The following is an 18658-nucleotide window of genomic DNA, read 5'->3' as shown; positions in this document are numbered from 1 at the left end:
GAATCGGTTGAGGTGTCCTGCGCCCGACAAGATGCCGTACTGCTGTGCGCCGCGCTGCAAGTCATCCAGTAAACAACGGACGCCGGGCATATCGTTCCACGAAATACCAAGCGATCAGGAGCTGTGCGCAAAATGGCTGAAAGTCATTTCTCGTGAAAACTGGGTACCGAATACGACGTCGTGCTATTCGACTGTATGCAGCCGACACTTCAGTTCCTCTGATTTCAAGAAAGGTTGCAAAATTCGGAAACTTAAGAAAGACGCTATTCCCAGCATTTTCGAAGAATATCCGGCGTACTTGCAGCCTCCTAAAGAAAGAGAGAGAAGCTACGCGTCAGTGAAAAAGCGCGAGGCTGCTGCGCTATAGCCAACGCACCACCGCCGAAGCGACGAGCAGTCATTGATGACAGCCAAGTGGAGTCGTGTCCGCATCCGCTCGACGAATTGCCGGTTGTCGACGTCGGCTTTGAAGATTTGTCACCTGTGGACTGCACCGCTACCGAACCGTTGCCACCCGTGAAAAACGGCGCTCGCGAGCGCTGGATCACCGCGACTTTGCAGATGGACAGAGCAGTGCAGGTGTCCTCACAATACTCGGTTTCGACAGTGGACAAACGGAAGTGGAGACGCAAAGAACGATACTTAAACGCGCATATTGAGCGGCTCAAGAATAGCGTCGAAAATTATAAACAAGGAATACAAAAGCTCAAGGAAGAGTGCTTTGTTCATGCATTCCTCCAAGTTGTCGAGAAAGCGAAGGAGAATGACTTGGCTGCGTCAGTATCGAAAGTAACGAAACCAACGTGGTCTGATCTGATAGTGCGGCATGCTGTGGTTTTACGTAACCTCTCGACTCGCGCATACGAGCACATAAGGACTACAGGCATTCTGCCCAGTCGAAGCACCCTGGAGCGTTTTAAGGGCACATCACGTGGCGAAGTCGGCGTGACGGAACTCGCGAAGCAAAGGCTGTCAACCGAGCTCGATCCCTCATCGCAAGCCAGAGCGTGCTCGCTAATTGCAGATGAAATGCGCGTGAAACAGAGGTTACTGTATACCATAAACAAAGGGACGCCTTCATCGGTGAAGTAGACTATGGTGGGAGCTTTCCTAAGGAAACAACAAATGAGCCTGTGCTAGCCAACTCACTTCTGTGCTTCGTCCTCAACGGCCTTTCAGTTTCGTTTAAAGTACCCGTGGCATACTTTTTCACGAGAAATTGCACCGGCCGCGAGCTGCACACGCTCATGCGACACGTCCTGAAGGAAGTTGAAAACATAGGATTTTTCGCCGTGCGCATTGTCATCGACAACCACAAAATCAATGTCTTAGCGTTCCAACTTCTATGCAGCGGAAGCCTCACGCATTGCATTGAGCACCCAGGAACACCGAATCGAAAGCTTTTCTTAGCATTCGATCAGTGCCACTTGGTCAAAAACGTGCGATCGCAGTTTTTATCGCGTGACATTGGAAAAGGCGGCGAAATAACGGCGAACCACTTGAAGAGCCTCTACAAAATGCAGCAAGGCAGCCTTGTAAAGCCAGTTCGATTTCTAACGAGAAAACACGTGTTCCCCGCAAACATCGAAAAAATGAACGTGAAAAGAGCAATGCAAGTTTTGTCTCCTGCGGTGACAGCGGCACTGAAGCTCCTGCAAGAGCAAGCGGGCCACACATGCGACGCAAGTTTCGCGGGTGTCGGACCGACGGTTGAATTCATGGACACCGTGCACCGCTGGTTCATGCTCATGGACGTGAGCAATTGTCCCCAGCACATACACCAGAACAATGCCGATTGCAAGCAGTTCGAATCTACAAGCGATGAACGGCTAATCTGGCTTGAAACAAGCTTCCTCGACTACCTGGCCGGTCTCAAAACCCAGTGCCTGCCGAAGAACTTCTTAACCACGGAGACTTACGAAGGCCTGGTGATGACAACTCGTTCAAATGTTGAGTGTATTCGATATCTTCTTGAAGAGATGCGCTTTCACTTTGTTTTAACGAGGAAAATGTCGTCTGACCCAATCGAGTCGTTTTTTGGCTGGCTGAGGAAGTCAGCAGGTTCAAATGATCAAACGGATGCCCGAGCTGTTCTGTCAGGTATTGAGAAGACTCTGGAGACTGGCATCGCTTCGGCGGCTGGTACGAGCAACGTAATGGCAGCAGAAGGCAGCGATTGCTTGTCAACGCTGCCGCAACAGAAAAACACAAGGGAAGGAACCAGCGAGGAATTCCCTGCAGATGCATGTAGAGAGCTCACAGAGCAACTCAAGGGAGGAGAACCTCTGCTTCCTACTCCAGATGTCTCAGCATTGGCTATGGTCCACGGCTACTTGGCAAGAGCTGTACAAGAAAATATCAATTGTGAGGAGTGCGTCAGCCTGTTAAAAAAGCCAAATGCCTCGGCGCCCTCGGACTCGCTGATAAAGCACCAAGACCGCGGTGGACTCATCTACCCATCTGGACAACGTTTAGCGGTTCTCTACGCATTACAGAAATTTATCGACGTTCTTCTCGCAAGAAGGCGGTACATGAATCAGCCTTTGAAGGTGGCTGTGAGTAATGCCGCTGCAATACTCCGCGAGCGCAAAACATTGATGTGCTCGACGCCAGGACACCAAGAGAACCTGCAGCAACTGTTGCTGGCAAAGTTTTTTCGCCCAATATTCACAAATTTTGCAATGAAGCCGACAGACAAACACGACATGGCTAAAGTGTTTGAAATGAAACCGCTGTCACGAAAGACCCTCAAACTGTGAGCTATAATCTCACAGTTCGGCGCTTTTTGGTGAAGGGCTGGCTCTCCACAACATACTTTGTGTTGCTTATTTCCAATGCACATTGTGTACGAACATCACTTTAACGTGCGATTATATTTTGTAATTCCATGTCAAATACGAACGCCAAACTTGTCTCCACGAGCGCGCGCGCAAGCGGCGGCGTCGCGTCGTCTGCTCTGGGACAGGGTATGGGAAGGCAGCGTGGTCTGGTGGCGGGCGCATGAACTAGGCGTTACGGACGGCGCGCTTTGTTCCCCCACTCAGTGGGCGGGCATGGGCGGGCATGAAAAAATATAGGAGGCTATTAAAAAGGTTCCCCATTGAGCGCATTATCTCCCGCTAGAAGCGCCGTAGTAAGGGGAATTTTGACCTACACACTTTCTTTAACAATAAATGAAGCGTTTTTGTTACGTAACAAAGCGTACAAAATTATCATCCCTAATTTTAAATTGTACTCTTTATTACCAACTTTGTGTTTTTTTTTTTGCCATTTTAAACGCAAAATAGCGTTCAGCATCATCGACCTCTCAAGTGACCTCTGGCCTGGATTTAAAATTTTTACCGGTATGTTCGCGTGCACGGCAGGTACGGATTATTTGGTTCGTACATCAATTGGTTATTTTGTGCTAAAACCAGTTTATAGCTCTTCGATATCTCGAATTATGTAACTTAAGGTGTTAGCCCGAAAGCTAGGTTTCAGTCGTGAGCCATGTGGAACACGTCTGCATCAAAATGGGAGCCGGGTCCTGCTGTGAGTGGGGACAGCAATACCGGTGAGTCGTTTAACATCGCTGCTTCAATCATTATGTAATACATTCGTCTCGTTAACTTACAGGCGGAGGCAAGTTAACGAACTAGATGCTGCATTACGTATGGGCAGTCAGGACCCTCCGTAGCTGTTTACGAAATAAACTTTCAGTTACGAGGCCATCATTATACACACATTCACGAAAGAGAAAGCGATATCGGAACGCGCGTCACATTTTTCATCTCGTTGTAGCCGTAGCCATGGGTGACTGAGTAGCTTTATGAACATCCTTTCTTTTTTTCGAGTTCACCGGCAACTTCTTTCGTTCACAGAACCGAATAACCCTTTGATAAACTGAAGCTAATGTACTGAATTTAATGTATTAAACAGTTGCACGCATGATAATTCACTCATATTTCGTACCTGTTGGTTCCAAATGTTCTTGCTGTTCCGTTTGGGTTACCTCGGGGCATTTTTGCAGTAGTGAAGTGGTGCATCACGTTCATGCACAAAAAGATGCATCATTTCTAATAGCTTCATGTCTTTCATATATTTTTGTGAAACCAGCAGTGTTATCACTTCTAGGGTATAAACGAGCGCACAAATGTTCTCATTTGTGATCTTAATGATACTTAAGCTGTTGACATGCATTTTATTTACGCAGACATCAATTTTACGGAGTGTAACAATATTTATTTACCATGCTGCTTAAAACAAATAGTGTACACTTGCATGTGTTCTGTAGTCACAAACCATTACAATGTATATGTCGCACCTTTTCGCATTTTATATTGCAAAATTGTGCTTATTCAATTTCTGATGCAGTAAAAATTTATGTTCCAGACATGCAGTAATGAGGACGGCACCAGTATAAAGCAACACACTCCATGCACTAGACAGAAGCTGCCGCCTGGTACAACAAGGTCATTGTGTGGACTTTGGCTGCTACTACAGGGTAAACAACACCTGGTTCAGAAATAAATATGCTTGATATATGCTGTATTGGCTTGCTAGTCTTCAGATACGTGTCATTTGTTTGTAGCAGATGATACGAACGTTTGTTCATGTTTACAGTCAGCATAATTGGTTCGAACATAAAAGAAAACACTCCATGAGTTTGGATAATCTCTGCTGTATCTCATGTGTCACTGTTTTGCCCCAACAGAGTCTGTACCAAGTATATCTTGGTCATCACGGGAGCCCCCATCTACACCAACAGCAAGGGGCTGGAGCCGAATTCGCAAGACCACGAACAAAGAAGCCATTCAAGAATTATTTGGTTGAGATATCAAGTCTATGCACGACTGTTTCAAGAGTGAAAAGAGCCTCTGCCGTCATTCCACCAGCATGGATATTGGCCGAGTCATCCAGGTACCTCAACAACAAAAATTCTGTGTTTTCAGATGTACCTGCAACCTCTGAACAAGCACAGACGACGCTGGCCAAGAGTGTTCCGTCAGCTTGCCCTTCCTTAGTTAGCTTCTTGGCCTTGCCAATTCGTGCCAAGTATAACTTTGTTTCAATGAATGCAAGCTTTTTCATGCCGCATTTTTGTTAGAGATCATTCCTCTTCCTCGTCCAAACATTAAAGGTCAACCGATTCTTTGCTCATACTTAATACCAGTCACTGTCTAGGAGCATAACATCAATGAATGTGTGTGGTTTAGTGGCGCAAGGGCCAGATGTGGCCAAAGAGCGCCAAGACAGTGTTAGTGATTTAGTGGTGGAATGATGAGTTCTGTGAAGATGTGACTTGGCTGTAAAGGGACCTAAAAATAGTCGCTGTAAAGTGCGTAAAATCTACATGCTATAAAATTATGGCGATGACTAATGACGAATACTATGAACACTAGAATGCATTGGGAAAAATGATGCAATGTACAAAATATGTGAGATGCTAAAATTTTCTAAGAGCACTACTGCCTCGCCAGAGCCCTTGAACCCAAGGGACGAGAGGCATGTGCTATACTAAACAACTATCACAGTGCTATCCTCTATAGAGAGGAGGCGCTACAAACGTATGGGCTAATTACATGTAATACAACATCTTTCAGGAAACCTAGGACTGCGCTGGTATCAAAGAGCGGTTCTGCACTGAGTAACATAACAGGATGAAGGGGGATGTGCTGCCGGTATGCTAAGGGAAAATGTTTTTCATATTCGGCTTCCCGACACTCCAGGAGGACGTGGAGGACGGTCAGCCTCACCCCGCATCTACCACAGATTGGAGGCTCATTTCCAGTGAGTAAAAAGTTATGCGTGCCAAATGTGTGTCCTATTCTTAGATGACAGAATAGGACACCTGACCGGCGTGATTTTGTTACAGGAGGCCAGAAACCTAATTGTGGCTTTATTACATGCAGCTCATTATTTGTTTCCAGGTCCCACAAGCGTTGCCAGTAGTTTCGCAGTTTCCTTCTTAAGAAAGGCTTCAGGTCTGTGACAGGGACTGCAGCGGTAGAATTAACAGTGTGTGATGCAATTGATGTGGCCATCTGGTCCGCTAGAACGTTACCCTGGATGCCCCTATGGCCAGGCACCCACCATATAATCGCATGCTGGTTAGATACATATGCTTTACATAAGACGGAATAGAGTTCAATTGTTATAGGATTTTTGTGCTTACAGAACAAAATCAGACTTCACAACACTTAGGGAGGCCGTATATATAACTGATTTCTTGAGTTTTGATCTCCTTATATGCTTCACGGTCGACAATAGTGCGTAGGCCTCAGCCGTGAAGATACTAGTTTCCGGATGCAGTAAATCGAGTTCCGAGAAGGATGGACCGACAGCTGCATAGGACACCCCGTCGCGTGACTTCGATGCATCTGTGTAGAACTCCGTGCAGGAATATTTTTACTGGAGTTCCCGGAAATGCATTTGGATTTCAATCTCTGGAGCATGCTTTGTGACTTGCACGAAAGATATATCGCATTGTATGAGCTGCCACTCCCAAGGAGGTAGCAGCTTGGCTGGATGCATTAGGCGAAGCTCGAGGAGTGGAACATTCATTTCTTCACTAAGCTCCCTCACACGCAGCGAGAAAGGCTGTCTTATGGAGGGACGATTGCGAATGAGTGTAGCATATGTCATGTCATTAACGGTATTAACAGCATTAACGGAGCCCTCTCTTTTCTTGTGAAAAGCACACAAGAACTTTTGTTCGGGTTCACTTTAAATCCGTTTTCTTCTGCCCATTTGGACACTTTGTTCAAGCCCTGTTGTACTTGCCTCACATATTGTAAGGTTACAGGATTTGAAACCTATCTGTATGTCGTCTACGTAAACAGAATAAAAAATGACTGGCGGTAATGAAGCAGGAAGGGTGTTCATTTTCACGATGAAGAGCGTGCAGCTATATACACCTCCTTGAGGTACACGAGTTTCCTGTATAAAAGGTCACGACAGTACTTTGCCGACTTTCACGCGGAATGTACGGTTGGACAAATAACTTTCTATCAGGTCGAGCATATTGCCACGGATGCTAATTCCCGACAAGTCTCTCAAGATTCCATAGCACCACGTAGTGTCGTACGCCTTCTCCATATGGAGGAATACGGATAGGAAATATTGTTTATGTAGAAAGGCGTCGCGAATGTTTCCCTCAATGCGCACAAGGTGATCAGTTGTGGACCGCCCTTCTCTGAAGCCACACTGAAAGGGATCGAGCATATTGCTGAGTTCAAGGAAATGTACAAGTCTGCGGTTAACCATTTTTTCAAACAGCTTACGAAGACAATTTGTAAGAGCTATCGGACGGTAACTTGCCGCCAAGGAAGGGTCTTTACCCTGCTCAAGAACAGGGACCACAATCGCTTCTTTCCATGTGGATGGGAGGTATCCCGTAGCCCAAATAGCGTTGAAAAGTTTGAGTACTGTAAGTTTGGTGTCAGTATGTAAGTTTCTGATCATGTCATACATGACTCTATCAGGTCCCGGTGCAGTGCTTTTGCATGTGTTCAAGGCAGCTCTCAACTCAGCAATACTGAAAGGCCGGTTATAAGGTTCATTCTGTCTGGATTTTCGTATTATTGGCTTACATTCTTCTATTTGTTTGTATTTCAAAAAAGGATTGCGAATAATGGTTTGAACTCGACACCCTCTCAAAGTGTTACCCAAGTGAGTCTACCTGATCTTTCAGTGTTTCACCTTGTGTGTTTACCAAAGGAAGTGAATATGTTTGTCGCCCCTTTATCCTATTAACCCTATTCCAGACTTTGGCCTCATCTGTATACGAGTTGATACCGGATAAAAACTTCTGCCAACTCTCTCTTCTAGCCTGTCGGCGTGTTCGCCTGCCTTGCGATTTCACTTTCTTAAAGTTAAACAGATTCTCCGCAGTGGGAGAGGCGCGTAGCAACCCCCATGCTTTGTTCTGTTTCTTACGAGCGATCTTACAGTCGTCGTTCCACCACGGGACGCCGTTTGCATGCCAAGCCATTTTTGTGATATACATTTAGTTGCGGCATCTATTATGAAGGCTGTAAAATATTCCACAGCAGCATCAATCCCTAACGAGGACATGTCATCCCATGAAATACTGCTGAGAGTTCGGAATTTCTCCCAATACGCTGTATCAATCTTCCACTTAGGAGCCTGTGGTGGATATTCGTTTTCTTTAGGTGTTCGTAGTAGTATGGGGAAGTGGTCGCTTCCGTAAGGATTGTAACTTCCCATTCGAGTTCAGGCAGAATAGAAGGAGAAACTATGCTGAGATCAATTGAAGAAAAGGTTTTGTTGGCAAGACAGTAATATGTGAGTTCTTTTTTATTCAGAATGCACGCACCAGAAGAGAAAAGGAATCGTTCAACAAGTCGTCCTCGCGCATCTATACGAGGGTCGCCCCACAGGTAGTTGTGTGCATTGAAATCGCCAAGAACAATATAAGGTTCTGGCAATTCATCTATGAAGGACTGAAATTCATGTTTAGTTAATTTGTAATGTGGGGGTATGTAGAGTGAGCAAATAGTGGTTAGTTTGTTCAGCAACACAACTCAAACCGCCACTTCTTCAAGGGCCGTTCGTAGCTGTAAATGATGACACGCCATGTTGTTTTGAATTACAATTGCAACACCACCCGATGATGCGAGAGCATCAGCGCGATCTTTGCGAAAAGGATCATACTGTTGAAGAAAGTTTGTGTGTTGTGATTTTAGGTGTGTTTCCTGTAGACACAGCACTGTAGACACGCAGTTATTTCGTAAGAAAGGCCTCAGATGTGTGACAGGCACATCAGCGATAGGGTTAACAGCTTGCGATGTGATTGACGTGGCCATCTCCTCCGCGAGAACGTTACCTTCGATTCCCCTATGGCCAGGGACCCAACATATTATGATATTCTGGTTAGATGAGTATGCTTTACACAATACCGAATACAGTTCATTGAATACGGGATTTTTATGTTTATAGAGTGACATTAAGGCCTTCACGACGCTTAGAGAGTCTGCATAGATCGCTGCTTTTGAAAGTTTTGATCTTCTTATAAGCTTCACAGCAGAGATTAATGCGTAGGCCTCGGCCGTATAGATGCTTGTTCCCAGATGCAGCCCATCGGATTCCGAGAAGGATGGGCCGACCGCTGCATAGGATACCCCGGCATTTGACTTCGAAGCGTCTGTGTAGAACTCTGCGCAGGTGTGTTTCTACTGAAGTTCCAGGAAATGCATTCTGATTTCGACCTCAGGAGCGTGCTTTGTTACTGTTATAAAGGATATGTCGCATTGTGTCACCTGCCACTCCCAAGGAGGTAAGAGCTTGGTTAGGTGCATTAGGTGATGCTCGAGGAGTGGGACATGCATTTTATCGCTAAGCTCCTTCACACACAGCAAGAAAGGCTGTCTTATGGAGGGACGATTGCTGAAAAGTATAGCGCACGCCATATTGGTAACGGTATCAAAACATGGATGTTCAGGATTAGAGCGTACTTTAAGGAAATATGTAAAGCTGATGTATGACCTCTGTGGAGGAGAGACCTTTCATTCGATTCGGCATATAAGCTTTCAATTGGGCTTGTTCTGAAAGCGCCCGTGGCTAAGCGGATACCTAGATGGTGAACAGGGTCTAGCATCTTTAGCGCGCTCAGGGCGGCAGAGTTATATACCACGGCACCATAATCTAATTGTGACCGGATGAGGCTCTTATAGAGATTCATTAGGCACTTCCTGTCACTACACCACGTAGTCTGAGATAGAAGTTTAATTAGGTTCATTGTTTTCAGACACTTTTTTTAAGATGTTTAATGTGTGGGACGAAAGTGAGTCTATTTTCAAATATAACACCTAGAAATTTGTGCTCCTTGTTTACAGGTATCTGTTGTCCGCACAGTTCTAAGCAAGGAACCGGAGCCAGGCCTCTCTTTCTTGTAAACAAAACACAAGAGCTCTTATGAGGATTGATTTTAAATCCATTTTTCTCTGCCCACCCTGACACCTTGTTCAAACCATGCTGTACCTGTCTCTCGCCCACTGCGAGGTTACAAGATTTGAAACCTATTTGAATGTCGTCCACATAGACGGAATACAAAATGGCCGGTGGTAAGGAAGCACGAACTGTTGTAATTTTAACAATAAAGAGTGTGCAACTGAGCACGCCACCCTGGGGTACACCAGTTCCTTGTGTAAAAGGACGTGACAGCACATTGCCAACTTGCAATTGGATTGGAGCGATTGGAGAAGTAGCTTTTTATTACGTTTAGCATATTACGGTGAATGCCCATTGCCGATAAGTCTCGCAAGATCCCGTATCGCCACGTTGTGTCATACGCCTTTTCCATATCGAGAAATATCGATAAGAACTGTTTATGTATAAATGCGTCCCGGATATTTCCTTCAATACATACAAGATGGTCGGTTGTGGAGCGCCCTTCTCGGAAACCAAACTGATAGGGATCAAGCATGTTGTTCTGTTCAAGGAAATGGATGAGTCGCCGATTTATCATTTTCTCAGATACCTTACAGATGCAACTTGTGAGGGCTATCGGGCGGTAGCTTGCCACTGAGGAAGGATCTTTGCCTTGTTTTAAAACAGGGACCACAATGGCTTCTTTCCATGCGGTCGAAAGGTACCCTGCGTCCCAGGTAGTGCTGAAAAGTGTATGTAGTGTAACTTGTCTGTCATTGTGTAAGTTTTTCAGCATTTCATACATGAGTCTGTCAGATCTCGGTGCAGAGCTCTTGCATGCGCTCAAGGCAGCTCTCAACTCTGCAATACTAGAGAGGCGGTTGTACGGTTCATTCTGCCGACACTTTCTTATAAGTGGCTTGCATTCTTCTATTTGTTTATATTTGAGAAAGCGTTTTGAATCATTGTTGGAACTTGACACGCTCTGAAAGTGCTCCCCAAGTGAGTCTACTTGTTCAAGTAGACTCACTTCAAGTTGATCTAGCCTTGTGTGTTTACCAGGGGGAGTGAATAAGTTTGTCGTCCTTTTATCCTGTTAAACCTGTTCCAGCCTTACCCCTCCTCTGTATAAGAGTTGATACCCGATAAGAGCTTCTGCCAGCTCTGTCTTCTGGCCTTTCGGCGCGTTCTCCTGGCTTGAGACCTTGCTTTTTTGAAGTTAATAAGATTCTTTGCAGTGGGAGAGGCGCGTACCAACCCCCACGCTTTGTTTTGTTTCTTACGAGCGATCCTACCATCGTCGTTCCACCATGGGACACGCCATTTGCATGCCAAGCCATTTACTTGCGATATACGTTTAGTTGCGGCATCTATTATGAAGGCTGTAAAATATTCCACAGCAACATCAAAATCCTAACGAGGACATGTCATCCCATGAAGTACTACTAAGAGTTCGGAATTTCTCCCAGTCAGCTGTATCAATCTTCCACTTAGGAGCCTGTGGTGGATATTCGTTTTCTTTAGGTGTTTGTAGCAGTATGGGGAAGTGGTCGCTTCCGTAAGGATTCTTTGTCACTTCCCATTCCGGTTGAGGCAGAATAGAAGGAGAAACTATGCTGAGATCAATTGAAGAAAAGGTTTTGTTGGCAAACCAGTAATATGTGGGTTCTTTCTTATTCAGAATGCACGCGCCAGAAGAGAAAAGGAATTGTTCAACAAGTCGTCCTCACGCATCTATACGACGGTCGCCCCACAGGCAATTGTGTGCATTGAAATTGCCAAGAACAATATAAGGTTCTGGCAATTCATCTATGAAGGACTGAAATTCATGTTTAGTTAATTTGTAATGTTGGGGTATGTAGAGCGAGCAAATAGTGGTTAGTTTGTTCAGCAACACAGCTCAAACCGCCACTTATTCAAGGGCCGTTCGTAGCTGTAAACGATGACATGCTATGTTCTTTTGAATTACAATTGCAACACCACCCGATGATGCGAGAGCGTCACCGCGATCTTTGCGAAAACTGTCATACTGTCGAAGAAAGTTCGTGTGTTGTGATTTTAGGTGTGTTTCCTGTAGACACAGCACTTTTGGATTGTGTTTGTGGATGAGTTCTTGCACATCATCGAGGTTCCTAAGAAGACCTCTGATATTCCATTGAATAAGTTGTGTATCCATTTTAAGAGTAAATTGGTGGTGTGTGTACAGAAACGGAAGTGATGCCTTAGATTACAGAGCTCTTTCGAGGCCCTGTAACCGGGGTTTTGCCCTTCCTGGAGCGTTCGAGGGAGCCTCGCCACTCCTTAGGCGTTTGATGCGCCTTGAGGACAGGTGTAGTGTCCATTGCCTCTATTGAGGCTCCGGACACGTGCCCTTGCGAGCGAGAAGTTTTCAGAGAGAGTCCCGCCTTGGTGGGCAAGACCCCTGCGCCCACCAGCCCGGAGGTTAATAGGGCTCCCTGAGGGATTTGGCTGCGCCGGCTGTTGCCAGTGCTGGAAGGGGCCGGGGAGGTTGGGGCAGCCTCGGCTGCGCCCACTTTCGGGGTCGATGGTCCCTTTTGCTCGGTTGGTGGAGCAGCGCTAGCTGCAACCGCCACGGGGGCAGACGGCATAACTGCCGACTCCTTGTTTGTGGGTCGGACAGCCGCCGGAGGCTGTTGTGACGCTGCCCCCTGACGCGCCACTTCGGCAAAACTTTTCTTTGGCAGGTATGCTACCCGCCTGCGTGCCTCTTTGAACGATATGTTTTCCTTAACTTTGATTGTGACTATTTTTGTTTTTTCCATGATGGACAGGACCGTGAGTACGCAGCGTGTTCCCCATCACAGTTCACGCAGTGGAGAGAGTTCTCACAAGCTTCAGAGGTGTGTTCATGGGCACTGCATTTCGCACAGGTATGGCGACCTCTGCAGCTCTGTGAGCTGTGACCGAAGCGCTGGCATTTGAAACATGGGAGTGGGTTGGGCACATACGGCCTGACACGGAGCTTGATGTACCCAGCCTCGATTGACTCGGGCAGGACACTTGAACCAAAGGTGATTATTAGGTGCTTGGTCTGGATCTCTTTACCATCTCGCCTCATCTTAATTCTTCTGACATAACATTTTGCTCACTGAAGCCCTCCAGGAGTTCTGCTTCAGTAAGCTGCAGCAGATCATCATCCGATACAACACCGCGGGTGGTGTTCATTGTACGGTGCGGGGTTATTGTTATGTGGGTCTCCCCAAATGACGCTAGTTTCTGTAGTTTCTCATATTGTTTCAGATCGCGGAGTTCCAAGAGGAGTTATCCGCTTGCCATCCTCGACACCTTGTAACTTGGACCAAAAACATCAGTCAAGGACTTTGAGACAAGGAATGGAGGAATGTTTCGCAGTGCTTTGTTTGGCTTTTCAGAATGAATAACACGGAAGCGGGGAAAATTCTGGGTTTGGCGTCCGAAAAACTTGAAGACATCTTCGGTGCACCCTCGTTTCTGGGGGCGATCAACAAGGGAGGGGAAAGAAGTTGCCATGAAAAAATATATACATTCGGCAACAGCGCCGACCGCCCACTACGGAGCCCAACGAGGGGACGCGGCAGAGCTTGCATACAAGTCTGCACGACGCCAGTCGTACGCCGTCACTATAACCGAATATGGTGTACCCAAGGTTGGATAGCCACACAGAGTTAACCCTTGCCGCCAGGAGAAAGGAAGCAAAAAGAAGAGAGAAGGAGACAGCAAAGGTAAAAAAGTGAGAGATAAAGACGAAGATTCGATGAGGGAGAGACAGGAAAAGGCGACTGCCGATGTCCTCCAGGTGGGTCAGTCTGGAGGTGCCGTCTATGTGAAGCTGAGGCCGAAGAGGTGTGTTGCCTCCGCCGGGGGCCCTTAAAGGTCCAAACACCCAGCATCGGCTCAACCCCCAGGATCCCTTTTTCCCCAGACACGGCTAAGCCGCGCACGGCTACACGCCGGAGGGTCCAACCCTCGTTTGCTCGGGTACGTGGTGTCGCTACACACCAAACGCCTGCTGACTGACGCAGACGTCCCTGCGGGGGAGAAGCATAACATACCTGTAGCAGTATTTTCTAATGTATGTTGCCTAGTGCAATTCCTCTCATGAAATAACTGATGCACCATTGGCATGTGTCTTGCATTAACCTTTACACTGTGTCCTATGTAGCATATAACTTAATGATTTTGGCTTTCAGTGCTTCCAAAGTAGAGTGGCTTCTTTCTTGAGTGCAAGCTTTCTCATTCCCATATTGAATTCCTAGTCTCATTCAGGATTGCTATTTTTGCTCGACAGCCTGTGTTTTTGTGCAAGCTACATTGAAGTGATTGATTGCAGAATCTGGTTTTGCTGCTGTCCGACTTGGTACTTGTCACCATGTTACGTTTCTCATATGTGGGAGCCTTGTCAGTTGCATTGGGAAACAGTCTCTCAAAGCAAGCACCTGCTCCTACAGTCCGCACAGTGACATAGACTGCGAATTTACACGCACCATGGTTGGTGCTCCCGGTTCCCTCCTTTCCTGCTGCTGCCGTGTGCAAATTTTGCTTGTAGCCTTCCTCGGCCATGATTTGGCGTCAACGGAGACTCTCATACACAATTACATGGTTCTAAGTGTATGAAGTTGATATCCACATGTGTGGAAAGGCCTGCAAAAGTGGCTGCAAAATGGTGATGTCCACAGAACTGACCATGCCCATATTTAGAGAATGTGGGGCACCAAGTTTGAGTTACACATTAGTGGCATGCGAAAGAAGAAAAAGAAACATGCAGGTTGGAAATAATAATAATAATAATATATGGGGTTTTGCGTGCCAAAACCACTTTCTGATTATGAGGCACGCCGTAGTGGGGGACTCAGGAAATTTTGACCACCTGGGGTTCTTTAACGTGCACCTAAATCTAAGTACATGGGTGTTTTTGCATTTCGCCCCCATCGAAATGCGGCCGCTGTGGCCAGGATTCGATCCCGCGACCTCGTGCTCAGCAGCCTAACACCATAGCCACTGAGCAACCACGGTGGGTGCAGGTTGGAAAGGCGGTAACGCTAAAATGCCGGGCACTCCATGTCGCTGTGTTGGCTGCGTCACCCGATTGCTTCGCAATGCAAGTTGCTCATCTTCAACGGCGACTTCGGTGCAAGCACGTGGGACACACTGTCCAATCTGCTTGCGCTGCTGGTTGTTGCTTGTTACCAGACTGCCATGTGTGACGAAGGCAAGCACTATGCTTACAGTCAGACGGTTGAATGTGCCGCAAGCCACTCGTGTGCGTGTATGCTCACTGTTGTCATGTGGTTTGTAGCCAATGTATAGATTGAGCGTTATGTTAGAGTATGCTGAATTGATTTGATTGCAGTCTCGTTTCACTGTTGTCCCACTTGGTCATGTTTGCCGTGTTGCATTTCTCGGATGTGGCGGCCTGGTCAGTTGCATTGGCCAATGGCCTTATGAGGTAGGCGCCTGCTCCTGCAGTCCGCACAGCGACACAAACTCCCTGTTTACATGTACTGCGATTGCTGCTTCCTGTTTGTCCTTTCTTGCTGCAGCCGTGGATAAAGTGTGCTTGTGGCCTTTTTTGGCTGCGATTTGGCGTGAACGAAGACTATCATACATGATTACATGGTATGAAGTGTATGATATCTACATGGGTGAAAAGGCGTGCAATAGTGGCTGCAAAATTGCGATTCCTACAAAACAGACCATGTCCATATTGAGAGCAGGTGGGCCAACAAGTGTGAGCAACACATTAGCGGCCACTGAAAGAACAGAAAGAAACGTGCAGGTAGGAAAGGAGGTAACGCTAGAATGCCAGGTAGTTCATGTCGCTGTGTTGACTATGGCAGCAGGTGCCTGCGTCACCCGTCTGATTCGCAGTGCAAGTTACGGCGACTGTCAATGCAAACAGGTGGGGCACTGTGATGATGTGTGGCCTTTTATGGCGCAAGGGCCAGGTATGGCCAAAGAGCGCCATGACAAATGTAATGTTAACGGTGCATTGTGAATGGTGTAGACAATGAATTCATCATGGTATATGTGTAATGGCTGTAAAAAGGCCTAAAATCTGTCGCTGTAGATGGCATAAAATATATTGTTGCTAAAATAATGACACTAAGTAGTACTCTGAGCTATGGCAATGGGGTTTCGTTAAAAACATGATGTAATAGAACATAACATTGACACTTTAGTTTCAAGAACTTAATTGCGTACAGGGACTGTGATACGTGCGCTAAATATTACCTGGCCAAATGATTTCCAGAGTGTCTGTTTCAGCTAAAAACTCTAAAACTAGTTTCGGATTCAAAAGCGGTTCATTGCTGAGAAAAAATTTCGGGTGAAGAGGAATATTTTCGCGATATGCGGAAATGAAATACTTCTTCCTCTGTGCTTCTATTGCAGGGCATTGAATAAGAACGTGCAGGACTGCGAGATTTTGGCCGCACTTACTACAAGTGGGAGGATACCCCCTAGTCAAGAGGTAAGAGTGAGTGCCGTAAGTGTGTCCTATTCTTAATCGGCAAAGGAGCACTTCGTTATATCGTGATATTCTCTCCAATACCCAATATCCTAATTTGGGTGTTATCAAGTGCAGTTTATTTGATATCTCAGCATTCCACTGTTTCTGCCAATTGATTTTGAGCTTGTGACGCAAATATGCTTTAAGATCTGTGGCTGGGATGGGTATGTTTATGTCCGTGTCACTAAAAGCTACTGAAGTAGCTTTCTCGTCAGCAGCTTCGTTGCCCTTTATGGCACAGTGGCCAGGTACCCAGCATAGAATGATCATTTGTTTAGCACTATAAGCTGAGCATAGCAATGTATGCAGTTCATTAAAGACAGTGTTTTTATATTTACGTACATTCATAAGGGCTCGCACTACACTCAATGAGTCTGTGAACACTATGGCCCTAGTAAGATTGGTTTGCCTGGTGTGCTTCACTGCAGAGAGTATTGCATATGCTTCCGCTGTAAAGATACGTATATATGGGTTCAATGCACCGGATATTAAGAATGCTGGTCCTAGTGGTGCGTAAGCAACACCAGAAGAAGACCTAGAGGCATCTCTGTAAAATTCAGCACGAGAATATTTCTCCTGAAGCTCAAGAAAATGTGACCGTATGTGTGCCTCAGGTGCTCGTTTTGATGTTTCTGCAAACGACAGGTCACATTCTATAGTCTTCCACTCCCAAGGCGGTGGAAGCCGCGTAGTTGCCATTATGACATTCTCTAAATTTTACGCGCCCGTTTCTTCGGACAGTGCTTCCAAGAGAAGGGACAGAGGAGGTCGAGTGCCTGGGCGGTTACGGAAAAGCCTAGCCGTAGACAGGTCGTAAATAACTGAATGGCATGGATGATGGAAATCTGATTTCACTGTGCGGGTGTATGAGAGACTTAAATATGTTCTTTGAAGATGTAGGGACCATTCGTTAGGTTCAGCATACAGGCTTTCTATGGGGCTAGTCCTGAACGCACCAGTAGCAAGACGGATACCCAAGTGTTGGACGGAATCGAGCATCTTCAAAGCACTAGGCGTCGCAGAGTTATACACAATGGCTCCGTAGTCAAGGCGTGACCATATAAAGCTCTTGTACAAGCTCAAGGGGCATCCTCTGTCACTTCCCCAAGATGTGCGGGACAAGAGCTTCATAGATTCATTGTCCTCGAGCATTTCATTTTCAAATATTTTAGGTGTATGATAAAAGTTTGGAGTCTAAAATGAGGCCCAGAAATTTATGTTCATGACTAACAGATAGCCGTTTTCTATTAAGATCAATAACGGGCTCCGGTATTACCCCTCTCTTATTGGAGAAAAAGAATGCATGTACTTTTTTTCAGGGTTTAGTTTAAAGCCGTTCTCTTCTGCCCACTTAGACAACTTATTCAGACCAAGCTGCACCTGTCGCTCGCAGATACTAAGATTACATGACTTGTCACCTATTTGGATATCCACGTATACGGAATAAAACATTGTACGTGGTATGATAGTAGGGAGCGAATTCATTTTTACAAGGGATAAAGTACAGCTCAGCACTCCACCTTGGGGCACACCTGTTTCCTGAGTAAATAGACGAGATAGGACATTACCAATACGAACATGAAATGTGCGGTTGCACAGATAACTTTGAATCACCTTTAGCAAGTTGCCTCGGATGCCCATTCCAGCTAGATCACGAAGAATTCCGAAACGCCAAGTAGTATTGTATGCTTTCTCCATGTCTCAAATACTGATAAGGAAAACTGTTTGTGCACCAAGGCATCCCGGATATTTGTCTCAATACGGACAAGTTGATCTGTTGTGGATCTGTGTTCCCTGAAGTCACACTGCAAGGGATCTAGTATCTTGTTATTTTCAAGAAAATGCACCAAGCGACGGTTAGTAATTTTCTCAAAAAACTTACATAGGCAGCTTGTTAGGGCTATAGGCCTATAGCTGCTGGCCAAAGACGGGTTCTTGGCCTCTTTCAGAATAGGGGTTATGATTGCTTGCTTCCTGGTTGACGGGATATAGCTGGCAGAGAATATGGCGTTAAAAAAGAGAAAGGAGTGTTTTGTGTGCTTCGGGATGTAGGTGTTGAATCATCTCGTAAATTATTCGATCGGTTCCAGGAGCTGATTTGTTACAACTATGTAGCGCAGCCTGAAATTCCGCCACATTACAAGGACGGTTGTAGGATTCAGTACTCTTTCCTTTTAGGTCCTGAAGCCGTCTCTCAGCTTGTTGCTGGTATCTGAGAAATGCATCGGAGTAATGCAATGAGCTAGAAATGTTTTCAAAATGTGCCCCTAGAGAGTCAGC

General features: G+C 46.1%; 1 long non-coding RNA gene across 2 annotated transcripts in view; it reads left to right on the top strand.

The window, feature by feature from the left end:
* The first annotated feature begins 3178 nt into the window (after positions 1-3178).
* LOC139051705 (uncharacterized) overlaps positions 3179-18658 on the top strand; it is a 95491-nt gene continuing 80011 nt past the window's right edge. Inside the window, exons 1-5 of one of the 2 annotated variants that reach the window (XR_011509503.1) lie at positions 3179-3553; positions 4372-4483; positions 4694-4899; positions 5583-5769; positions 16261-16339. This is a non-coding gene — a long non-coding RNA (uncharacterized lncRNA). Of the gene's footprint in view, positions 3554-4371; positions 4484-4693; positions 4900-5582; positions 5770-7127; positions 12903-16260; positions 16340-18658 lie in introns of those variants that run through there. The other variant, XR_011509504.1, reaches the window with a different exon arrangement.

The sequence above is a fragment of the Dermacentor albipictus genome, unplaced genomic scaffold (assembly GCF_038994185.2).
Source record: "Dermacentor albipictus isolate Rhodes 1998 colony unplaced genomic scaffold, USDA_Dalb.pri_finalv2 scaffold_14, whole genome shotgun sequence".
Lineage (NCBI taxonomy): Eukaryota > Metazoa > Arthropoda > Arachnida > Ixodida > Ixodidae > Dermacentor > Dermacentor albipictus.
The sequence above is the reverse complement of the archived record's forward strand: the minus strand, read 5'-3'. Positions and strand labels throughout refer to the sequence as shown.